Consider the following 21,996-nt stretch of genomic DNA (forward strand, 5'->3'; position numbering starts at 1 on the left):
GAATTAAGTACAGTTTGCTATTTAATGCTGTGTAAGGTGCTGTCAGCTGGCATTTGGAATCGGTACACTTCAGTGTGCATGTACCTTTTCAGCCATGATGCATTATTGCTGTTAGTAATGCTGACTGAATGTAGCCTCATATGCTGTATTCTGTTTGTGTTCTAGGTGTCTGTGTGTCAGCAAGAGGTGGCCCTGCAGAAAGTGGCAACAAGGGGTATGGTAGAGTGGTAACACATCGATCATGTCAGAGCCAAGGTACAGCTGTATATGTACACATTTACCAGGTCTGTGTAACAGGTATTGCATGTGCCATGGATCTTATAGAGCTGATGGGTATATACAGGTAAGACTATGGTGGTTGATGTCAGCTGCCCTTGTGATGTGGACAATGGTAAGTGAAGTGGATGGAACACACCTCATATTGGTAAAACTCACACCCCCAGAGGATATTATATTGACCAAACACACAGAGAATACTGTTTCCACACACACAGTTTTACACCCACACACACACACACACACACACACACACACACACACACACACACACACACACACACGATACTGTTCTTACACACACGCACATTTGCTAGGACTGAAATTAGAACCCCTACCTATCTAGTTACTGCTAATACAGTGTTATGCATTTATCGCATGTGCCACAAAGTTTACTGGGTGAAGAGAGTCTCATGGTAATTCCAAGGTGAACAACATCACCAGGCCTTGTAAAGTATGGCAATGGATGATTTACTGGGTGAGAATGGACCCACAATACTCAAACCTATGGTTTTATGCACTTACACACACAAATACACTCATACACAAATTTTCCAGGACTGAGATTAGCAGCTTTGCCTATCTTGTTAGTCGGTCCATACAGTTACATAGTTCCTGCATGCGGTACAGGGCTTATTGGGCTGAAGAGTGTCAACAGATACCTCTATGGTTGATGAAGACAGCGGGCCTTGTAAAGTGGACCTTGGGAAGTGTACTGGGAGTACCATGGCCTAAAAATGTAAAACCCACCCCCAATGGATATAGTTCCCACTCAGACACATACACAGGATATGGTTCTCGCAAACACACACTTTTACATTTGCCAGGACTGAGATTGCAACCTATACCTAAATAGTTATTTGTACTATAGTGTTATACAGTTATCGCACACAACACAGAGCTTATAGGGCAGAGGCTAGTCCAACAGTTCTTCTACAGTGAATGACATCAGCAGATCTTGTGTAGGGTAATGGGAGGTGTACTGGTTGGGAATGGACAAAGACACATATTCCTATACACACACTCACACTTACAACACATTTGTTAGGACTCAGATTGGAGCCCCTACCTATGTAGTCATTGGTATTACAGAGTCATGCAGTTACTGCACACAACATGGAGCTTATAGGGTGAAGAGTGTCCCAAGGTACCTATAAATTGAATAACATCACTAGCCCTTGTAATGTATGGCAATAGTAGGTGTACTGGGTGGGAAGGGCCTCAAACTACTTTCACCCACATGCTCACACACTCACAAACACTTTTATACACACTAATACTCACACACACACACACACACACACACACACACACACACACACACACACACACACACACACACACACACACACACACACACACACACACACACACACACACACACACACACACACACACACACACACACACACACACACACACACACACACACACACACACACACACACACACACACACACACACACAAACATGTTTGCCAGTACTGAGATCCATAGGTTCATAGGCGTATACTCGGTTTATGGCCATGGAGCCTTTACAAGCCTAGCACATGGGAATACTCTGGTATCATGCCACCTGATAGTCTCCAGTGTGTCTAATGGGTATAGCCACTGGAGTGATCCCTGGGGTGGGATTTCTATTCCCCATCCACTAATCCATATTGCTCTTAAAGAGGGCCAGTAAGATGCTCTGTTTGACATGTATGTGAAGTCTATTCCATAGCATAGGCAGTCGCTGGGTTATGAACCTGTCCCTCTAGCATATTCTGTTGAATGTGGAAATGGGGCATGTGATGTGGATGGATTTGGTTCTTTAGATGTAGCATTCCTGACACAGCTGGATCAGACATAGCTTAGTAAGTCAGGAAGAGATTGCCTCTAAGTAGCCAATATGAGACAAAGTATAGTTGGAGTTACTGGAGTCTGGCCTAAGCCTAGGATCCTCTTTGTGAGGCACTTTTGCAGCCTCTCCAGTTGTTGCAGGTGTCCAGTGAGGTACATGCCAAATGGGCCATTGTACTCATTGACTGGCCTAATGAGGGAAGAGTAGAGGGAGACAATGATCTCTTACTTCCTGGATGCAACACCCTTAGTAATGAGATGTGACACATAGAAGGAGTTTCTGAACACAGTGGCACTGTGGTGGTCAACAGAGAGCTCATTCTCCCACCCAGTCCCACCCCCATTCTTCTACCTACATTTTAATAGCACCTATTAGCTTTCATCTGGCATTCTCCCATCCCCCTTCCAGTACCTTTACCTCACCACTCTATCTTCTGGTGGTGCATTACCAGGTAAAACAGTTCCTTAACTCACTAGCTGAATCACAAATAATGATATACTCCTCTTTACTACCCATCTTGTTTACACCATATCTCCTTACCTTGTATGAAAACCAGTTTCTCATGGGATTTCAGGTCCTGAAAGGCTATACTATCACCCAGCTGTAAATCCTCCCACCTTCAACCATACTTACAGTACCAGGTCCGATCCAACATCTTCTTCAGTCTATCAGCATCTCAACCCCAGGCACATTAGCTCTAGATCCAAACACTACCACAAACTAATAAACAAATTCCTGAAGTTCATCACCAAGTATAGACTTAACCTAATACTTGGTGGTGATATTCACCCCAACCCTGGCCCACCCACTTCAGATACACATACCCCCTCTACTTGCAATCTAAGCTACAAACCTACAATTAGAAGGCCAACTAACTCTCTCCTAGCCTGTCATCTCAATATTAGAAGCATTAATAACAAGGTACATGAGCTGCATGCACTTCTGGATGTTCACTCCCCTGAGATTCTCTGTTTATCTGAAACCTGGTTAAAAACTAACACTACAGACAATGAAGTGTTACCACCTGGATACAACATACACAGGCTGGATCGTGCTTCCATGAAGGGGGGGTGGGGTAGCTGTACTCTATAAATCTGAGTTGAATGTCACCATAGATGTAAGACAAACACCTCCGATTAATAACTCAGAGATTCTTGCCACCAAATTGCAACTTAATAAAAATAAATGCATTAATATCATCTATATGTACATTCCCCAGGTAACAATATATCTACACTTGAAGGTATCCTGCACAGGCTATCATGTCACTACCCCCAAGAAACCCTACTACTTGGAGACTTTAACATAGACTGGGGCACTTGTTTCTCAGAATCCCCAACCACCCATATTAACCTGCATGCATTTACACAAATCATATCCACCCCTACCAGGATAGGTAAACCCAACCAAAAAGAAAGCATACCTGACTGGGTACTCATAAATAGTCACCCCCAACTGTACACCTCTGGTACCCTCCTTGATGGCCTAAGCGATCACCTTCTCACATATGTAATTAAGCACAAAGCCATTAATTCCCAACAACCTTTACTCAGAAAGGTTAGAAACAATAAAAACTTTGATCCTGCCAATTTCCAACAAGAATTAAACTCATGTAATTGGTCTATTCTAAAACACCTCCCCTTAGAGGAAGCAGTAGCATACTTTAACAACAAATTCCTTGAGATCCTTGATTTGCATGCACCTGTTCGTTCCAAGAGAACAAAGGCAAAAACTGTGCCATGGCTTTCTAAAGAGTCTAAACTCAAAATTACCCTTAGAAACAAAGCATGGGCTTTATGGCATTATTCTAAAGACCCCCAAGATCACATTAAATGCAGGCAATCCAGGAACGAAACTAAAAAAATCCATTTTATAAGACAAAAAACAATGCTACTGTAATTTACAGACAGAAAATCAAAATAACCTTCAGAAGTTTTGGGAAGGTTTAAATAATCTACAAATCCTGGACAAACTTCAACCCCAATCCCTGCTGCTATTATTGATAAAACCCGTGAAGATATTTCTGATAGTTTTAACTGATTCTTTACTGAGACAATTCAAGCCCTAGCTAGCCAACTACCTCCTAGCTCCCCTGGTCCTGAAATTACCACCCCTAGAAACCTACTCGCATTCAGCTTCCAACTAGTCGCCACTTCACTTATCCATACCTTGATCAAAAAATTAAAACCCACTACACTTTCTGCTGATCAACTCCATGCCGACTACCTACAAAAATCAGCTGATGCTATTGCTTACCCCGTCTCAATACTAATCAATCAAACTATAGTAGAAGCTAAAATTCCCACCATCTGGATAATATCCTATGTAATCCCACTTCACAAAGGAGGCAGCTCTACTGAATTCTCCAATTATAGGCCAATAGCTATACTCTCTCCACTTGCAAAGATTATGGAAAAATGTATTCATAGACAACTCATGCACCACCTAATCCAGAATCACCTTATGGCAGACACTTAGCATGGCTTCTGTCCCCATCACAGCACTACTTCAGCCCTCCTAGCCTTTACCAACACCATAAACCATAATCACGGCAATAATTATATATCCTCAGCCCTCTTCTTGGATCTTTCCAAGGCATTCGATATGGTTGATCACCAACTTTTAATCCACACCCTGCAAACATTCTGTCTAGATACTAGATCCCTTCAATGGTTTCAATCCTACTTGAATGGTCAACAGCAGGCTGTCCGCTGGCAGAACAAACTCTCTAATCTTCTACCTAACACTCTTAAAGTACCACAAGACTCTATACTAGGGCCCTTGCTGTTCTCCATCTTCATTAACGACCTTTATACTGTCATCCCAAAAGTCAGCTTTATCCAATATGCTGATGACTCTACTCTGATTTGCTCGGCCACATCTCCAGTAGAGTTATGGTCAGCTACCCAGACCACCTTTAATACAATAGAAAACTGGCTTTCTGAATGTTGTCTGATCCTAAATCCCCCAAAAAACTAAAATGCTGTTATTTTCACCAACACGTAGGTCTACCGCTTTCACCTTTACCATAAATTCAAATGATGGCACAATAATTTCCCCTGACCCTCTACAAAACTATTAAGTGTCATCATAGATAATAATCTAAAATTTGACCTACATGTTAACCAAACTATCAAAACCATCAATAAAAAACTAGGGTCACTTTACAAAATAAAAGCCTTCCTAACCCCTCCAGCTAAAATTGCCATAGCTCGCTCTCACCTTCTTTCAACCCTACTGTATGCATCCCCTCTACTCTCAAATTTAAACAAGACTGTTCTTAACAAACTCTCAATTTGCTACAACCACATTGCCAGGTTTGCCACTGGGCCGCCTTTTAAGACACATCATTGCATCAATCTAAATCAGCTTGGGTGGCTTGAACTACCCGACCTAATCCAGTATAACCAACTGATTATGGCCTATAAAATCCTCTATAATCCAGACAATACTCCTGCACTTAAAATATTATCACCCCCTATAACAATCCTAGACTGCTTCGATCCTCTAACAAACTACTAATTCAGACTAGCAAAATTAATAACACAGCCAGTGACTCTCTCTTTGGAAACTCTGTAAGTATACCCTGGAACTCTCTTCCAGCTGATATTACCTTACTTTCTACCTTAGGTCAATTTTAAACTAGACTCAAACAACATTTGTCACTTAACTGGCTATGTCACTGTATCAAGCCTGGCCAACTCTCTCTAGAATGTGTAAAAATCTGTTAACCAGTTTAATGTATAATTTAATTTAATCCTGATTTACACTCTGGATTAACTCTAACCTGTGGAACTTGCTTACTTATGTAATCACTGTAAATAGACTGTTTGTAATATGTAAAGCTGGTATTATGTAATGATGTATCTGCTTACCCTTGGAGCTTTTCTCCCCGGGCCTCTGCTGAAAATGGACATGCATCCAGTCAGACTATCCCGGTCAACAAATGTAAAATAAAAAAAAAAAAAAATTAAAACAAATTTCAACCTGTGTTCCCAGTTCTCTTGTAACAACTTCAGTTTTCAGTGGATTACCATCAATGTTGTAATTCATGGGAACCATGTTGTTCCCAAAGGGGATGACGGCACATTTTCTGTCATTGAGCTAAAGTCCAGGGAGGCTTTTATGCAGGATGTCAACATCACGTGGGGAGGTAATAATAGCACCCACCTTGCAGTCATCTGCAAACATTGTCAGCCAGAGTCCCTTCATGTTCTCCTTGTCCTCTAAGTTGCCCTGCTAGGGAATTTTCCTTCCACTGGCCTAACTACCTCCCTTTGGGATCTGTGTACTGTGCATCTGCTTATACTATACTCTATTACACCTTACTAGTCCTACTATCAGCATTCACTTACCTGCTGTTTTCCTACCTGGCTGATTGTCTCCTCTCAGCTCTCTTCTACTCTTTTGGCTCATCCCGCTCCCTGCCCCCTAATCCCACCCGCCCCTGGGACCTCTACATTTATTCCCACATAGCCACACCCTACACATTCTTCACCAATCAGAACTTCCTCTCTCCACCCCCATACCCACCCACTACCTCTCTAAATATATTTCTACTATATAGTGTCTTTAACTCAACGTAACAATGTCCCACACATACCTCCCTCTCCTACTAATAACTCTGCTAACTTCTCTATCCTCTACCTACATCATAACCAACTACGAACAGCCACTCAGTCCTAATGTTAGCATCCCACATAAACACACCCTAACTACCCCCCCATCAACACTTACTACATATCTCAGTCCCATATACAACAACTCATATCTGGAACCTAAATACCATCGTCTCTCACACATCAAATATCTTCTTCATATACTCTCAAAACACATCCACTGCTTTAAGCCCTCACAATTAACTTACCTTACACAAGTTCTGTCATTAATAGACGGAGATATACACCCTAACCCAGGCCCAGACACCTTACTACTTCCCCCTATCACCCAACATATGAAAAATATGTCTAAACCACATCCTAACCCTCCCAGATCTCTATATATAGCTCATCTTAATATCCGTAGCATTTGTAACAAAGTTACTGCTCTCCATGCCCTACTAGAAGTTCAACAATTTGACATTCTCTGCCTTACCGAAACCTGGCTCAAACCCACTATAAAAGACAATGAAATTATCCCCCTGGGCTATAACATTCTAAGACATGACCGCCCCAATAAAAAAGGTGGTGGAGTAGCTATACTATACAAAACTGGACTTGAAGTATGTAAAGCAATTCATACCCCTCCAATTGACACTAATACTGAAATTATTATCTCCAAATTCTCCCTCAATCCACACAAAACCATTAATATTATCTGCGCTTATCTTCCCCCAGGTAACAATCCCCCTATATTAGAGAACCTACTTAACTGGTTCTTGATCAATCTCCCTCAAGAAACTATATTATTAGGTGACTTTAATATCGATTGGAACGTATGCAAACAACTTAATCCATCTACCCACATCAACCTCCATGGATTCCATCAAACCATTAATTCAACAACTAGAACAAATAAAAGCAATAATAAAGAGACCATACTAGATTGGATCTTAACTAATAGCCCCCAACAAAAGTATTCTACAGGAACCCTCCCAGATGACCTTAGTGACCACTCTCTAACTTACATTATTAGGCAAAAAATACAACTATCAATACCTCCCCTTATCCGCTTATCTCGCAGCAAAAAAAATTTCAATCCCCATCAATTTCAATATGAACTTAGCCTAATTAACTGGTTACCTTTACAAACCCTCCCAATAGATGACGCTGTCAACCATTTTAATCATACTTTTCTCACTATTCTAGATCATCATGCCCCCATGCGCTGTATACGCATAAAATCTAAGACAGCACAATGGCTTACAAGCAATACAAAAAAACTTGTCCTTACTAGGAACAAAGCCTGGACTAAATGGCGAGCCACTAAAGACTCCTTTGATCACCTTAACTTCAAACAAGTAAGAAACAGGACTACATTAGCTATCATACAAGATAAAAAAAACTTCTATACCCAGTTACAGCAATCCTCCCAACACCAACCACAAAAATTCTGGAGATCTATTAACACACTATTATCCCTGGCAAAGTTGAAACTCCCAATCCTCTAGGCTCCAGCCCTGACTCTCCCCTACAAACAGCAAATGAATTTAACAACTTCTTTACCTCTACAATACTTAAACTAGCCAACCAACAAAGCCCTGACCCTGATCTACTAGGGATCCCAAACTGTACCCTACCACCATTCCAGCTGCAACCCATACCCACCTCCCATATTCTAAACCTACTTCAAAAACTGAAACCTTCTACCCCCTCAGCCGACAAAATACCAGCTGAATATCTCCAGCTAGGAGCTAAAGCTATTGCCTACCCGATCTCTATACTCATCAATAGAACCATAAAAGAAAGTACAATACCTTCACTCTGGAAAATCTCCCACATCATCCCTCTCTTCAAAGGGGTGATTCTTTTGAATATTCCAACTACCGCCCCATAGCACTGCTATCTCCTCTTGCTAAAATAATGGAGAAATGTATCCACAAACAATTACTTAGTCACCTCCTAAACAATAACCTCCTCAAACTGCCAACATGGATTTCGTCCCTACCATAGCACCACCACAGCCTTATTATCCTTTATTGACTCCATTAATACAAACCGAAATAATAACCTACTCTCATCAGCATTTTTGTTGACCTGTCAAAAGCCTTTGATATGGTGAACCACCAACTACTCCTACATCGCTTAAAATCTCTTTCTCTTGACAGCATTGCCTTAAACTGGTTTTCCTCCTATCTTCAAAATCGGAAACAAGCAGTGTTATGGAATACTAATCTCTCCGAACTTCTGCCCACCACTCTGGGAGTCCCTCAGGGCTCCATCTTGGGCCCTCTTCTATTTTCCATCTTTATCAATGACCTACATCTTGTCACCCCTCTAACTACTTGTATCCAATACGCTGACGATACCACCATCATTTGCTCAGCCACCACCCAAACTGGCCTACACTCACTTACCCAAAAAACTTTCACCACCTTAGAGCAATGGTTCTCTAATCACTGTCTCCTCCTAAACCCTAAGAAAACTAAACTTCTCCTCTTCCTACCCACACACCAATCCCCGTCTATCGACTTCTCTCTCACCTCTAACAATGGCACCCTTATCTCTCCTGACCAAACAGCCAAACTTCTTGGCATAACTATTGACAACCTACTTAAATTTGACTTTCATATCAACTCAATCATAAAAGCAACTAATAGAAAATTAGGTTCTCTCTACAGAATCAAACCATTTCTAACTCCTGAAGCAAGAACTACCATAGCTAGAACCCATCTCATATCGACACTCCTATATGCTTCCCCAATATATACTAACCTTACTAAATACAATACCAATAAGCTTACAGCAGCCTATAATAACATTGCCAGATTTGCCACTGCCTCCCCATATAAAACACATCACTGCCAGAATCTCCGCCACCTAGGATGGCTAGAACTACCCCACCTAATTAAATACTATCAGCTCTCCATAGCCCAAAAAGCCCTTCACCACCCTGAAAATACACCTATGCTCTCCACCCTTATAAAACCCTACAACAACCTAAAAAACCTTCGCTCATCTAACAAAACACTGATTCAAACTTCTCTATCAAAGAATACAGCAGGTGACTCTATATTTTCTAACTCAGTTCGTAAGATATGGAATCAACTTCCCCCTGACTTAATATCCCAAACATCCATCACACTGTTTAAAACTAAACTAAAACACTATCTAACCAATCACTGGCTATGCTCATGCAACAACCCAAGCTGATCTTTGCAACTCCTCACACAAACTGCATCCTTACACTTCTCTCAGGTAGATTTTTCTTTCTTTTTCAGTGTTCATGCTGTCTCTTATCTATCAACTATACTCCTATCTACATTCCATTACTAACTTTCTTGTCACTTATCTATCAACTATACTCTTCTCTACATACTATTGAAAACTTTTAAACAAACTCCTTAATCTCTGCTGTATCATACTACCCATTCCAGTATTTCTGTATCAGCTATATCTCCTATTACCTTACTTTCTCATTTTCCGTTTTAATGTCTTAAGTATTTTTTGTGCTTGAAATACCCCATGTATTGTGGAATATGCTTATTGTGCTTGTAATAACTTATATATTGTGTTTATATTTTTTACCATGTATTAGATAGCGGAGCTTTTCTCCTCGGGCCTCCACTGAAAATGGACATGTATCCAGTTGGACTAGCCCGGTTAACAAATGTAAAATAAAATAAATAAATAAAATAAATGTTGGGCTTGACTTCAGAGGTGTAGATCCCGAACACGATGGGACCCAGGACAAAACCCTGTGGTGCTCCACTCATGACAGGTCAGCAGTCTGACATGGAGTCCACTGCTTTCACACAATGGGTCCTATATATGAGCCAGGTTGCCAGCCACCTATTGATATAGGAGTTGATGCCAAGCTGGGTGTGTTTGTCTATGATTCCTGAGTGGGGAAGGGTATCCAAGGATTAGAAAGGCCACCTATCTTGTTATTTATCCCATACTGTTACATAGTTATTGCACATGGCACAGAGCTTATAGGGCTACAGAGTGTCTACAGCTACCTCTACAGTAGATTACAACAATGGGCCTTGTAAAGTAGACATTGGGACATGTACTGGGTGCGCAACAACAAAAAATTACACTCCCTACTAGATATGGTTCACACACAAATTTGGTATGGGAATGGACAAAGACACATATTCCTATACACACACTCACACTTACAACACATTTGTTAGGACTCATATTGGAGCCCCTACCTATGTAGTCATTGGTATTACAGAGTCATGCAGCTACTGCACACACCATGGAGCTTATAGGGTGAAGAGTGTCCCAAGGTACCTATACACTTACAACAACTGTTATATATGCTGAGACTGTGATTAGAGCCCCTATGTATCTAGTTGTTTGTTTGACAGTGTTAGGAAGTTATCACATGTGCTATAGAGCTTACAGGACTGACACCAGTCCAAAGGTACTTCTAAGGTGAATTACATTAGCAGATGTTGAAAAGTAGGGCAATGGGGAATGCACTGGGTTTGTAAGGCATCATAATACTTAGATCTACAGACAGACAGACAGACACACACACACACACACACACACACACACACACACACACACACACACACACACACACAGACACACACACACATATATACACACACACACATACACAAAGGTAGGTGATGTGATATTCCAACCCCCACCTCAGTACCATGAGACAATGAATCTCATCTTCATGCTGGCACATGCCAGTGGTTACAACTGGTATCCATCTGTCTGCAGCAGGACATCACTCTATGCCATTCAGGGTATCCCTGTGTATGACTCACTCTGTGTGTGTCCCCCTGTGTGTCTCACTCTATCACTGTCTGTCCCTCCCTTCACCATGTCTATGTGTGTGTATGCTTGACATACTGTAATATGTTGCTCATCTATATGTGTGTGTATATCACACACAACAAATGCAGATATACCACATATGTGCCACCTAGAGCTGGTTGTGAGTAATCCTGTCTGATGGGTGTGTGTGTGGAGACAGGTTTATATAGCTGTGTGTATGCAAAGGTATTTGCACAAGACAGAGATATATAGTCTGATGTGGTTTCAGACATGGGCTTCACTTCTATGTGTAGGAGCATGCTTATTATGGCTTTATATAGTAAGTGTGGGAATCCATTCCAGGAATAGTTCTACTCCATTATGGGGTGTTGTGTGCTACAGTCATACCTTGCAATGTGTTTGTGCAAGATATCTGGAGATAAGCTGCCAATATGGGGAAACAAAGGGCCAAACATAGGGGGTTACTATTGCTCTTATCAATGCATGAGTTGCTTGAGTTACAGGGTTTGTTTTAGCAGACATTTTCTGACATATGTAATGTTTGACACTGTACTGTATTATGTCATTACCTACTGACAGACATAATCAGATCATCACAGGTATCTATCAGAGAAATACAAGATGGATGATGCACAGACCTATATTATGAGGTAAAGGCTAGTCATTCTTGCACAATCCAGCCAGTTTGGAAGTGTGTCTATGATGACTGACTGATGAAGATGAATAAAATGTCCAGCACCTTGGTGATATGTTGGCTGGAGATCTACTGGTTGTGCAGTATTCTTCTTACCTGAAAGGTCATACCCTGGTATGGCCATACCTGTCAACTGCACAGATTATCCAGATTCATGCATCATATACCTGGTTGGGTTCTCTTCACATTGTTGTTTTCTAGCACATTTGTTGCAAATCAGTCAGGGTTACAGTTGGAATACTGACAGAACATTAGAGTTTTAGACTTCACACCCTTCATGACATCCATGCGACTACACACCCCCTCTGTTATTTTATCAATGTTCTAGCATTATGAGAGCAATATTTTAAATGTGTCCCTATAGTTGGGCCTTAATACCACCATTATGTATGGCTTTGTCCATATTTCTTCCTCTATGAGGTTGAGAAGTATGCTACTAGCGTTTTGCAGCATGAACTTACATTTGCATTTTGTTGACTGTGTTATATTGGTAGTATGGACCCCATGACATTCCCTACAAAGGCACTATGGGTGAGGCATGGGCCTTTGCTAGAGGCCTGTTGGCCACATGAGACTGATGCAGGCCATCTGTAGCAAGGCATTGCATTCTGTCACTCATATGTTCCCAGGGTGCTAGGCAGTGGACCACCCTGGTGTGACAATGGTAAGTGACAGAATGCACTGCTCTGCTACTAGGCACCATACTTCTCAACATATGTGAGCCAGACATCTGTAGATAGCCATGAGTAATTGGGTGACAAAGACCTACATATACGGACCATTGTAACTATTGGCCTTACAAACCTGGAAGGGTGATACAATAACAGATTTTACATTAGTATGCATTTTTCTATAGAGTATGAAGTCTGAGATACTACAATCCATCAATATTGTCTGACTTTAGACCTTTGTGGCTTGCCAATGATTTGCCAGACAATCACTATTTCAGACTAAAGACACCAAAAATATGATGTAGACCTGTGTACATTCTGAGAAAGGTCTTTACAGTTGAGAGGTATGGTAGGCAGTATGTAGGTTACTCCAACCTGTGTACTGTTCATATGTGTGGCCCTCTGTACATGACCTGTCCAGCTTCCCAGCAGTAATGGATATTGACATCTGGACAGAGTATGTACCACTCCCACCGTAGGTGTAGCTGACATGCAAAATAGTTGGCACTGCATTTCATGGAACGTGGCCCTGTCTACCACAGTACTGTACCTAGGCAACTAGGACATAACAGCCATGAGACATTGCTGGCCATATCCTGACAAGTATTCCTTACACATATGCATAGCTCATTGACCCCTGTATATTGTGGACATGCAACAAGTTATCCTGTTGATTAGGACAGCCCTGTCAATGTGATACAGGTTTCAGAGAGTGACTACTTACTGGTTTCAAATGACTATATTATCAAAGGAAGTTCACGCAGTAGGCATTAGTCAGTCTGACCAGGGTTGGGGATGGTTACCCTGCCTAGTCAGGGTATGATTGACTGACTGATATCCTTGAGTGATGAATGGTTATGATGTTTGATGTTACCAAAGGCAGGTGTTTGAAGTGATGAATGGTTATGATGTTTGATGTTACCAAAGGCAGGTAATTGAAGATAATTCAATTTAATTTACAAATGTGTTATTTATCAACCAATAAACTGGTCACAATGGCTTTGAAATGTCTTGTGACTTTTGTGGGAGTTACAAAGTGGAGCTGGGACACAAAGCATTTTGCTAGTGGCTACAACTCATGTTACAGGACAGCATGTATTAGAAGTCAAGGTATTCAGAAAAAAGTGTGCATTTTGCAACACCTTTTATGAAGAAAAGGTCAGAGACTAGCACATGTGAAGTATAAATATTGCATGACATTAGCATCAGCACATCAATACCATTGCTCTAGCCTTTGCATATAGATATCCCATAAAATGCAATCCTGTCATAAAAGTGTAATAGAAAAATATATCATATTTACAGCACAAAGTAAATCTTTAAATAAACATTACTTTATTCACATATTTAATTTCAGGTATATCTTGCCAATATTTCTATTAAGTATATTGTTCTACTGTGTTTATGTCTTCCTAACTTATATTTCACAAAACAATGACCCTTTCTTCCCTGCTACATATTTACCTTTTCTTAATTTTCTTCCATTTCACTCTTTACCTGTCTTGACTCGATTTCTGTCATGTCATCTCTATTTTTGTTGTTTACCTTTTCCTTAGGTGTACACACACACACACACACACACACACACACACATGTGCACACACACACAAACACACACACACACACACACACACACACACACACACACACACACACACACACACACACACACACACACACACACACACACACACACACACACACACACACACACACACACAAAACACATGCTCTATATTCCATAGACTGATACTTCCTTTCAAAAGTTACAGTGCCTTATTTGGGATTGCAGTTATCTAATTGTCTTTTTATCTCTGCTTTGGTGGAATTTATACAGATAAAAATGTTGTCCTTGCAATATTTCACTTAATACAGAAATTATGAATGTGTCTCAAAACACAGCGATATTGGAGTGCAGACAGAATATAATACCTTTTATTGGACCAACATAGATTTTGCAATTATTTGAGATTTCAGACTGACATGAGCACTTCATCAGAAGTTATTACGCTACTGGTGTTCAATACAGTGCTTAAATATCCACTTGTACCTAGAAAGGAAAGTACATCATCTATTTCCAATTGGCTAAAAAAGACAATTGAAAAATGCCAATGCAGAAAAAATTGTTCAGCTTGAATATTTGCTATGACTTTATAATGTAGAAACAGACAGTGTGTGTGTGTGTGTGTGTGTGTGTGTGTGTGTGTGTGTGTGTGTGTGTGTGTGTGTGTGTGTACATCTCAGATGCGTTGTTATGATTTAATGAGAAAATTAATCAAAATACAAGAGTGGCAAAGAAAGAATTAAATTATGAAAAGGAAAATGAGAACACTTTTAAATGTTAATATGCTAGTCTGTCTAAACAAGCAAGCTTTGTGAGACAGATGTTTTACTTAACCAAAAATATGAATTTGCAATAATGTCCAATTCACCCTGATGTGAAAAGCAGGGATGACCAAGAGAGCGAGATATAAGGTTAGAATATATGAATGTTGTGTGCAGTTAGTGCATCACATGGGCTGTGGTTTAGCTAACTGAAGGAAAGAAAGAAAAGTGCAAGAGCAAAGAAAAGTGCACTGTTATAGCAGTCTAAGGTTGTGACAGATACCGCTGAAGAGTGACACTGCCGAACAAACTTTTGTTATACTGATAAAACTGTCTGAACATTAAACTGACTACTCAATGCTAACCTTATGGTTACTAGTGCTCTGATGAGAACAGTGCGCTCTGATAAGAACACTTCCTTATTGTGAAAACTACACTCTTGACATCATAAATTGTTAACTTTCTGAGATAGTAGTTTGGGTTCAAGATAAGTTCATCAAAAAATCATGCATACCATAAAAAGAAAAATTTGTAGGTGTACAGCAAAAGGTACTATATCACATCTCTGATACAATGTCTTTGTGTTTTCTGTTAGTGGATCAACATGGCATTCCTTAACGTTTTTCTTTGAATTAAAGAATTATACCAACTAGGTTTTTTCAAATGTTTGCACATTCTAGGACAACTTCATAGCGTTTTCTTGGGTAAAGTGATTCTTTCCTTGATAATTAGTTTAGCAGTTGATACAATCTGTTTATGCTTACCTTTTGGTGGTTTGTTGGATTTTATAAAGCCTGGGACCAGTGAAAAATATCTTTTAATTGGTGTTCAAATGATGAGAACCAATCTGCTACCCAGGGATTGCCTCTATGGTTTATGCAATTATTAAATAGTCTTAAAAGTCAGAAGAAGATAACTTACAGTTCATAGTGTTAATGATAGCACATGAACTAGCTAGCTATAAGACAATACTTTCTTATGCTACCTCTTCAAGGATTTTTTTTTATTTTAAATTGTCTCTGCAAGACTTATCTCTCAACCTGAAAACATCCAAAATCTGGACAAAGGCCCTGTGAAAAATAGGTACAAATCTGTGTGCTGATTAACATAAAATTTGCATACATAATTATGTAACCCCGTGGAATTGTGGGGTACCAACTTTCAAGCGGAAAATGAACAACAGACAACCAAAATATGGCCCCAGCCAAGACCGTGTAGAAAATTATTTTTTTCTTTTGAAATGTGTATAATAATGATGTCCACTGGGAAAGGAGAAGATGAACCTTAGGGTTTTGTTTTTGGTGACTTGCAGTATGTGGGTTTTGTGGTAAAAGTAGGACATTTAAAAGTAGGGCATTTAATGGTAGGCAATATTCTAATCTTAGTAAAAGAATATTACAATTTGCTAGGACCTCCAAATGTTATTCTCCATGGCCTACTGATCACTGGCATAGCTTGAGTTTGTACTGCCTGGGGCTGTCTGAGTTTGCTGCCCTTCCCCCTCACAAAGTCATGGTCGAATGGGGCCCCCCATACACAGCCCCCCCACAGCCATGCCAATGTCCCGTTACTTGGCTATTTATCCCCATTTACCATAAACACTGCAATATGCATACTGCTTTACTTCTATAATGATTATTTGGAAAAATTGGATTTCATTTAAAATTTTTATTTTCTATTTTATAGCACAAACACTAACAGACATCTGTAAACAAAGGCATACAGTCTCACAATGAAAACAGACTTAGCATTAAAACTTCTCTGCCCTTGAAACTCACATTCATTAAAACAGCATTGAAACCCACATTAAAAGAAAATGCATCTGGCCAGTGGCAAATAAAGATTACCTTTGGGCTGTTTTCTAATCGTAGGCCCATTGCACAAGAAACATACATGTGTTCTTTGATACACTTTCCTGATTGTATTAAATTACATTCCTTGTATAATACAGCACACTTGTTAGAGCGCATTTTAAATTTATTGTTTTGAACATTTTTCCAGTAAGCAATGAAACAAAATGCATAAACCAATAATGACAAAACTGCCCAATTCAGGACATTTCCATCATAAAAGTATACTCAAACTTCAACAATCCATCAGTATCAGTAAATATGCACAATATCTGCAGAAGTAAAAGTCATCTAAATAATTCCACATTAATGAGATCTTTAAGATCTGTAACTAATGAAGAGGTTGCTGCTAGCAAACAATTTAATATTTCATTGTTTCATCTACAAACAAAGTGCCTATTGCCCTTGAGGAATAAAGTGCCTATGTTACATTAAAAAAATGATAAGGTAGTAATATTGCAATAGGGAATGGATGGCAAACAGATAACAGATTCATAGTTGCTAGGTATCTCTGCCAAAGAGGACATTCTCAGGACTGCAGCATCCACCAATTCTACCTCTTTAAAAGTACAACAATACAGTGTCAGCAATCCATCTACATACTTTGGGAGTAGAATCCACAGCCTTCTGCATCAAGAGCAAGCATTCTACCTGTTGTGTTACTAACACAAATGGACTTGGCCTAAGGAGTGCTGCTATTGCCAAATCAGTTTGTGTTGTTAGTAGCATGACAGGCAGAATACTTGCTTTTGATGCAGAAGGCTGTGGGTTCTACCCCACTGGGAGTAGAACCCACAGCCTTCTGCATCAAAAGCAAGTATTCTATCTGTGATGCTACTTACAACACAAGTAGACTTGGCATAAGCAGCACTAAACTTCTCTCTCCCTGAAGAACTATGCAGCACAAGAAATCTGGAAAAAGCCAAAATGTATTGGAGGGGGACAAAAGCCCAAAACCAGGGACACATTTTAAACATTGCATCTTAGAAAAGTTGTTAGAATAAAATGTTTTCTGTTACCATTCATTTCCTGAAAGATAGGAAGACTGCAACTTAAATGGCTATCATTATTTAGTAAATTCAGTTCAACTTCTCACTGATTTGCCAAAAAAATACAAATTTTAAGAGGAACAGACCAAAAGTATGAGCCAAACATTCAGTAAACTTTGGACAATTGCAAACTATGGTTAACTCCTTGAATCACAAGGGGTGGTGGTGGTATGGGTAGAGAGTTTAGGCTCTCGCTCCTTGTACCTAAAGTACAGAGTTTGAATCTGAGTAACTCCAACTAGCAGTTGTAACTAACTGGGGCATACACACACACACACACACACACACACACGAGTCTGAGTAACACGCACGTTGGCTGTTAAGTGAACACACACACCCTTGTTCCTGCCTGCCACTCAGTACTGCAAAGTTCTGGCTGTAAATAAATATGTGGCCTATAAATGAAGTGTACACATGAAAGCATATGACATAAGGGAAATGCAAACTGTTGCCGTTAAGTGAAAAACACTCTGCCATTGCTTCTAAGCACCGTTAAAGTAAAAGACAGCACTTCTCCACAGCAAGTTGGCTGTGAACTTAATGTTGCCACAGCACAGACAGTTTGTCTTACCTGGAGGAGCTGCGCCGACTAGTAATTGTCTGTGGAATTCTAATGCAGCTGCTTAGGAGGAGCTGGGGAAACTGCATGCACGCTATGTGGCCCAGAATAAATAAAGTTCAATGAATCCACCTGCCATTAAGTGAAACACACAAAGCAAAACATATTCTGTCTGGAAATGTTGTAGATGTCTGATCTCTGAATAACAAGTTAGCTGTTAACCTAATTTTCCTGCAGCTGGCTGTTGTTTCTAAGCATATTAAAACGTGCCCCATTAAACTAAAATACAGCACAGTACACAGTTTGTCTTATCTGGAGGAGCTCAGCCGACTAGTAACTGTGAAATTCAAATGCTGCTTTAAGCAGCTGGGGATGGAGCTGATGTCATTGCGCATGCCCCTTCACATGATGACGTCAGCTGAAAAACAAAAAAACATTTAAAAAAAGCCTGGAAATTTGGAAATTAAGGGTTGCCACTTGGGAATCATGTTACCCTATTATTTGGACCTTAAAACTGGTAAAAACTGAGAAATTCGGTACGGTTGAAAGGTATGCTGCAACAGTATGTTTGTTTTCCTAGTTGATTTTAAACTGTATTACCTAATTTCTTTCAATAAATAATTTTATTATTAAATATCAAAAGTTTTTTTGCTGGCTTCTTAATGATGTATATAAGGGTCATTGTACAATCCTAATGAATCATAACTGCTGGAATCTACCTTTCAGATGAGAAGATGTGTAGCTATAGCTGACATATATTAGTGGTATGCTTGGTTAATTTTAAGAGTGTACAGTAATTAGTTGTGGCATTAGTATTTTAGATAACATGATGATTCATAGATTCATAGATTGTTATTAGGCTAATGACCTGGGATCCTTTCTAAGCTTAGCCAAGTATTCCTGAAAGAATAATGATGTCCTAGATCCAAATAGCACATTGAGGGCCAGGCATTTATAAGTTGCCTCTGTCCATACAGGACATGGGTGCCAGGCCCAGTATAAATTTTCTATTCCCCATCCACTAGTCTAGGTTGCACTTAAACTGGCTAAGAGACAAACTCAGCTTCACATGAATGGGAAGCCCATCCCATAGGAGGAGCAGTCTCTAGGACAAATATATGTCTCTCTATCATGTTCTAAGTCACAGAAAAAAAATGAAGGTCCCTGGACCTTGTATTTCTGGTACTATTTGACTACCAGTATGCAGGAAATTCATAAGTTTAGGGTTTGTGAATGCCTTGTAGGCCAGGCATAGATTATTACCCCTCAACCTTCTATATGATAGAGTAGTAGCACTGAGAAAGGGTATTATTATCCTCTCCTTAAAATCACTCTCAACATGAATGCAAAATAGTCTTAGCCAAGATATACTTACTGATGGTAAAATAATACCAAAAGGTACCTGGCTAAGAGTGAGGCGGATGAAATCTTGCTAAGCTGTTGTTAGCAACTCTGCACTTCATCTGTTTAGAGTAAAGCTTATTTGGGTATGAATTGTATGGGCCATTGTGTAGGGCAGTAGTGGTCACTTATCATAGAATTATTTCTAAAATATTTTCATTAACAGTGCAAATATAATAACTCATACCTCATTTTCTGTTAATAAATAAAAAACACATTTCAAGACTCTAGGAAAATGCAACAGCAATATCTATGGTCATATAACTTAACTTCTTCATTCCTTTCTTCCATCCACAAACCTTCCTCTCACTCTAGTTTTGATACTGCTTCTCTCAGCATGCCAACTCTGATTTCCACTCTTTATATAACAGATGGATAAATTGTGTTTTTTCACTCATTCTGTATTTAATGTCATATACTCCATTATGTCATTCCCTCTGTATATAATGTCATGCAACTATTGTGTTTTCCTGGGCTGAAACTGAAATAGGTTCATTGGGATCAGTGATCTACCCTGGTTAACAAATTCAAAAAAATAAAATAAAAAATAAAATGATCAATTAACAATACCATTCAACAACATTCATTTACAAGGATCAAAATATAGGTTCATAGGTTCATAGGTAGTTACTAGGCTATCTGCCTGAAGGCATTTATAAGCCTAGCTGAAATGTATTGGCTTTCGCCACCCCCTTAGAATAGTTTCCCGTGCCTCTGTTCAGCAGAGACATTGAAGTGATCCCCGGGGTAAACTTTCTGTTTCCCATCCACTCGTCAAGGTTTCTCTTGAAGAGTGTTAGCAAGGAGGTCTGCCTAATGTAGATTGGAATCTTGTTTCAGAGCATAAGAAGTCTCTAGGACAGGAATCTATCCCTCCAGCACGTCCTATTTATTGTTGAATTGAGGTTTAGATCCTTAGAGTATCTGGCCCGAGGGGATAAGGTTTTCTTTATGTGGAGCATGTCCATCAATTCTGGGCTGGACACGGCCTTGTATGTCAGGCACAGATCACCTCTGAGTAGGCGGTATGCAACCGAGTACAGCTGGAGTTTCTTCAGTCGAGCTGAATAGGGAATCTGTTTGAGGCCAGTGATCCTCTTGGGGAGGTACTTTTGTGGTCTTTACAATAGTTGCAGGTGCCTTGTAAGGTACATCCCAAATGGGGCATTATACTCTATGATGGGTATGATGAGTGATGCGTAGAGAGGCACAATGACCTCTTTTGATCTGGATGCAAACCCTTTTGTGATTAGGTGGGCCACATAGAAGGATTTTCTAATCACTTTGGCAATGTGATTATCAAAGGAGAGATTGGTATCTGCTTGGGTCCCCAGATCCCTTATTACATCTTCTGTATTTAGGGGGCTACCACCTATGTGGTAGTTTGTGGGTACTATGTTTTTTCCAAAGGAGATGACTATGCACTTTTTGGCATTTAGCTTGAGGCCATGGTTTTGACATCAGGTATCCATCTCAGTGAGACCCTTTTGGATGATGTCTGTGTCAGACAGACAGTCAATTATAGCCCCTAGTTTGCAGTCATCTGTGAACTTGGTCAACCATAGTCCTCCTGTGCTTGCCTGTACCTCTAAGAAGTATATGCCAAACAGGAGGGGTCCTAGGACTGAGCCCTGGGGAACGCCACTTGTAACTGGTTTACAGTCATACCTAGCTCCTGCAACTCTTACCATGTGGGTTCTGTCCGTGAGACAGTTGGCAACCCATCTCATGATGTAGGGGTTTATGTTCAGTCTGGCAAGCTTGTCTATAATACCAGAATGGGGAATGGTGTTGAAGGTCTTTGCGAGGTCTAGGTGGGCTGTGTGGACCACCTTTCCCTCGTCTATAGCCTTGGTAACTGTCTCAAAGAAGTCCACCATGTTTAGGAGGCATGATCTGCCCTTAACAAAGCTGAACTGTGTACG

Source organism: Protopterus annectens, chromosome 10.part0 (assembly GCF_019279795.1).
Source record: "Protopterus annectens isolate FY-2018-M chromosome 10.part0, PAN1.0, whole genome shotgun sequence".
Taxonomy (NCBI): domain Eukaryota; kingdom Metazoa; phylum Chordata; order Ceratodontiformes; family Protopteridae; genus Protopterus; species Protopterus annectens.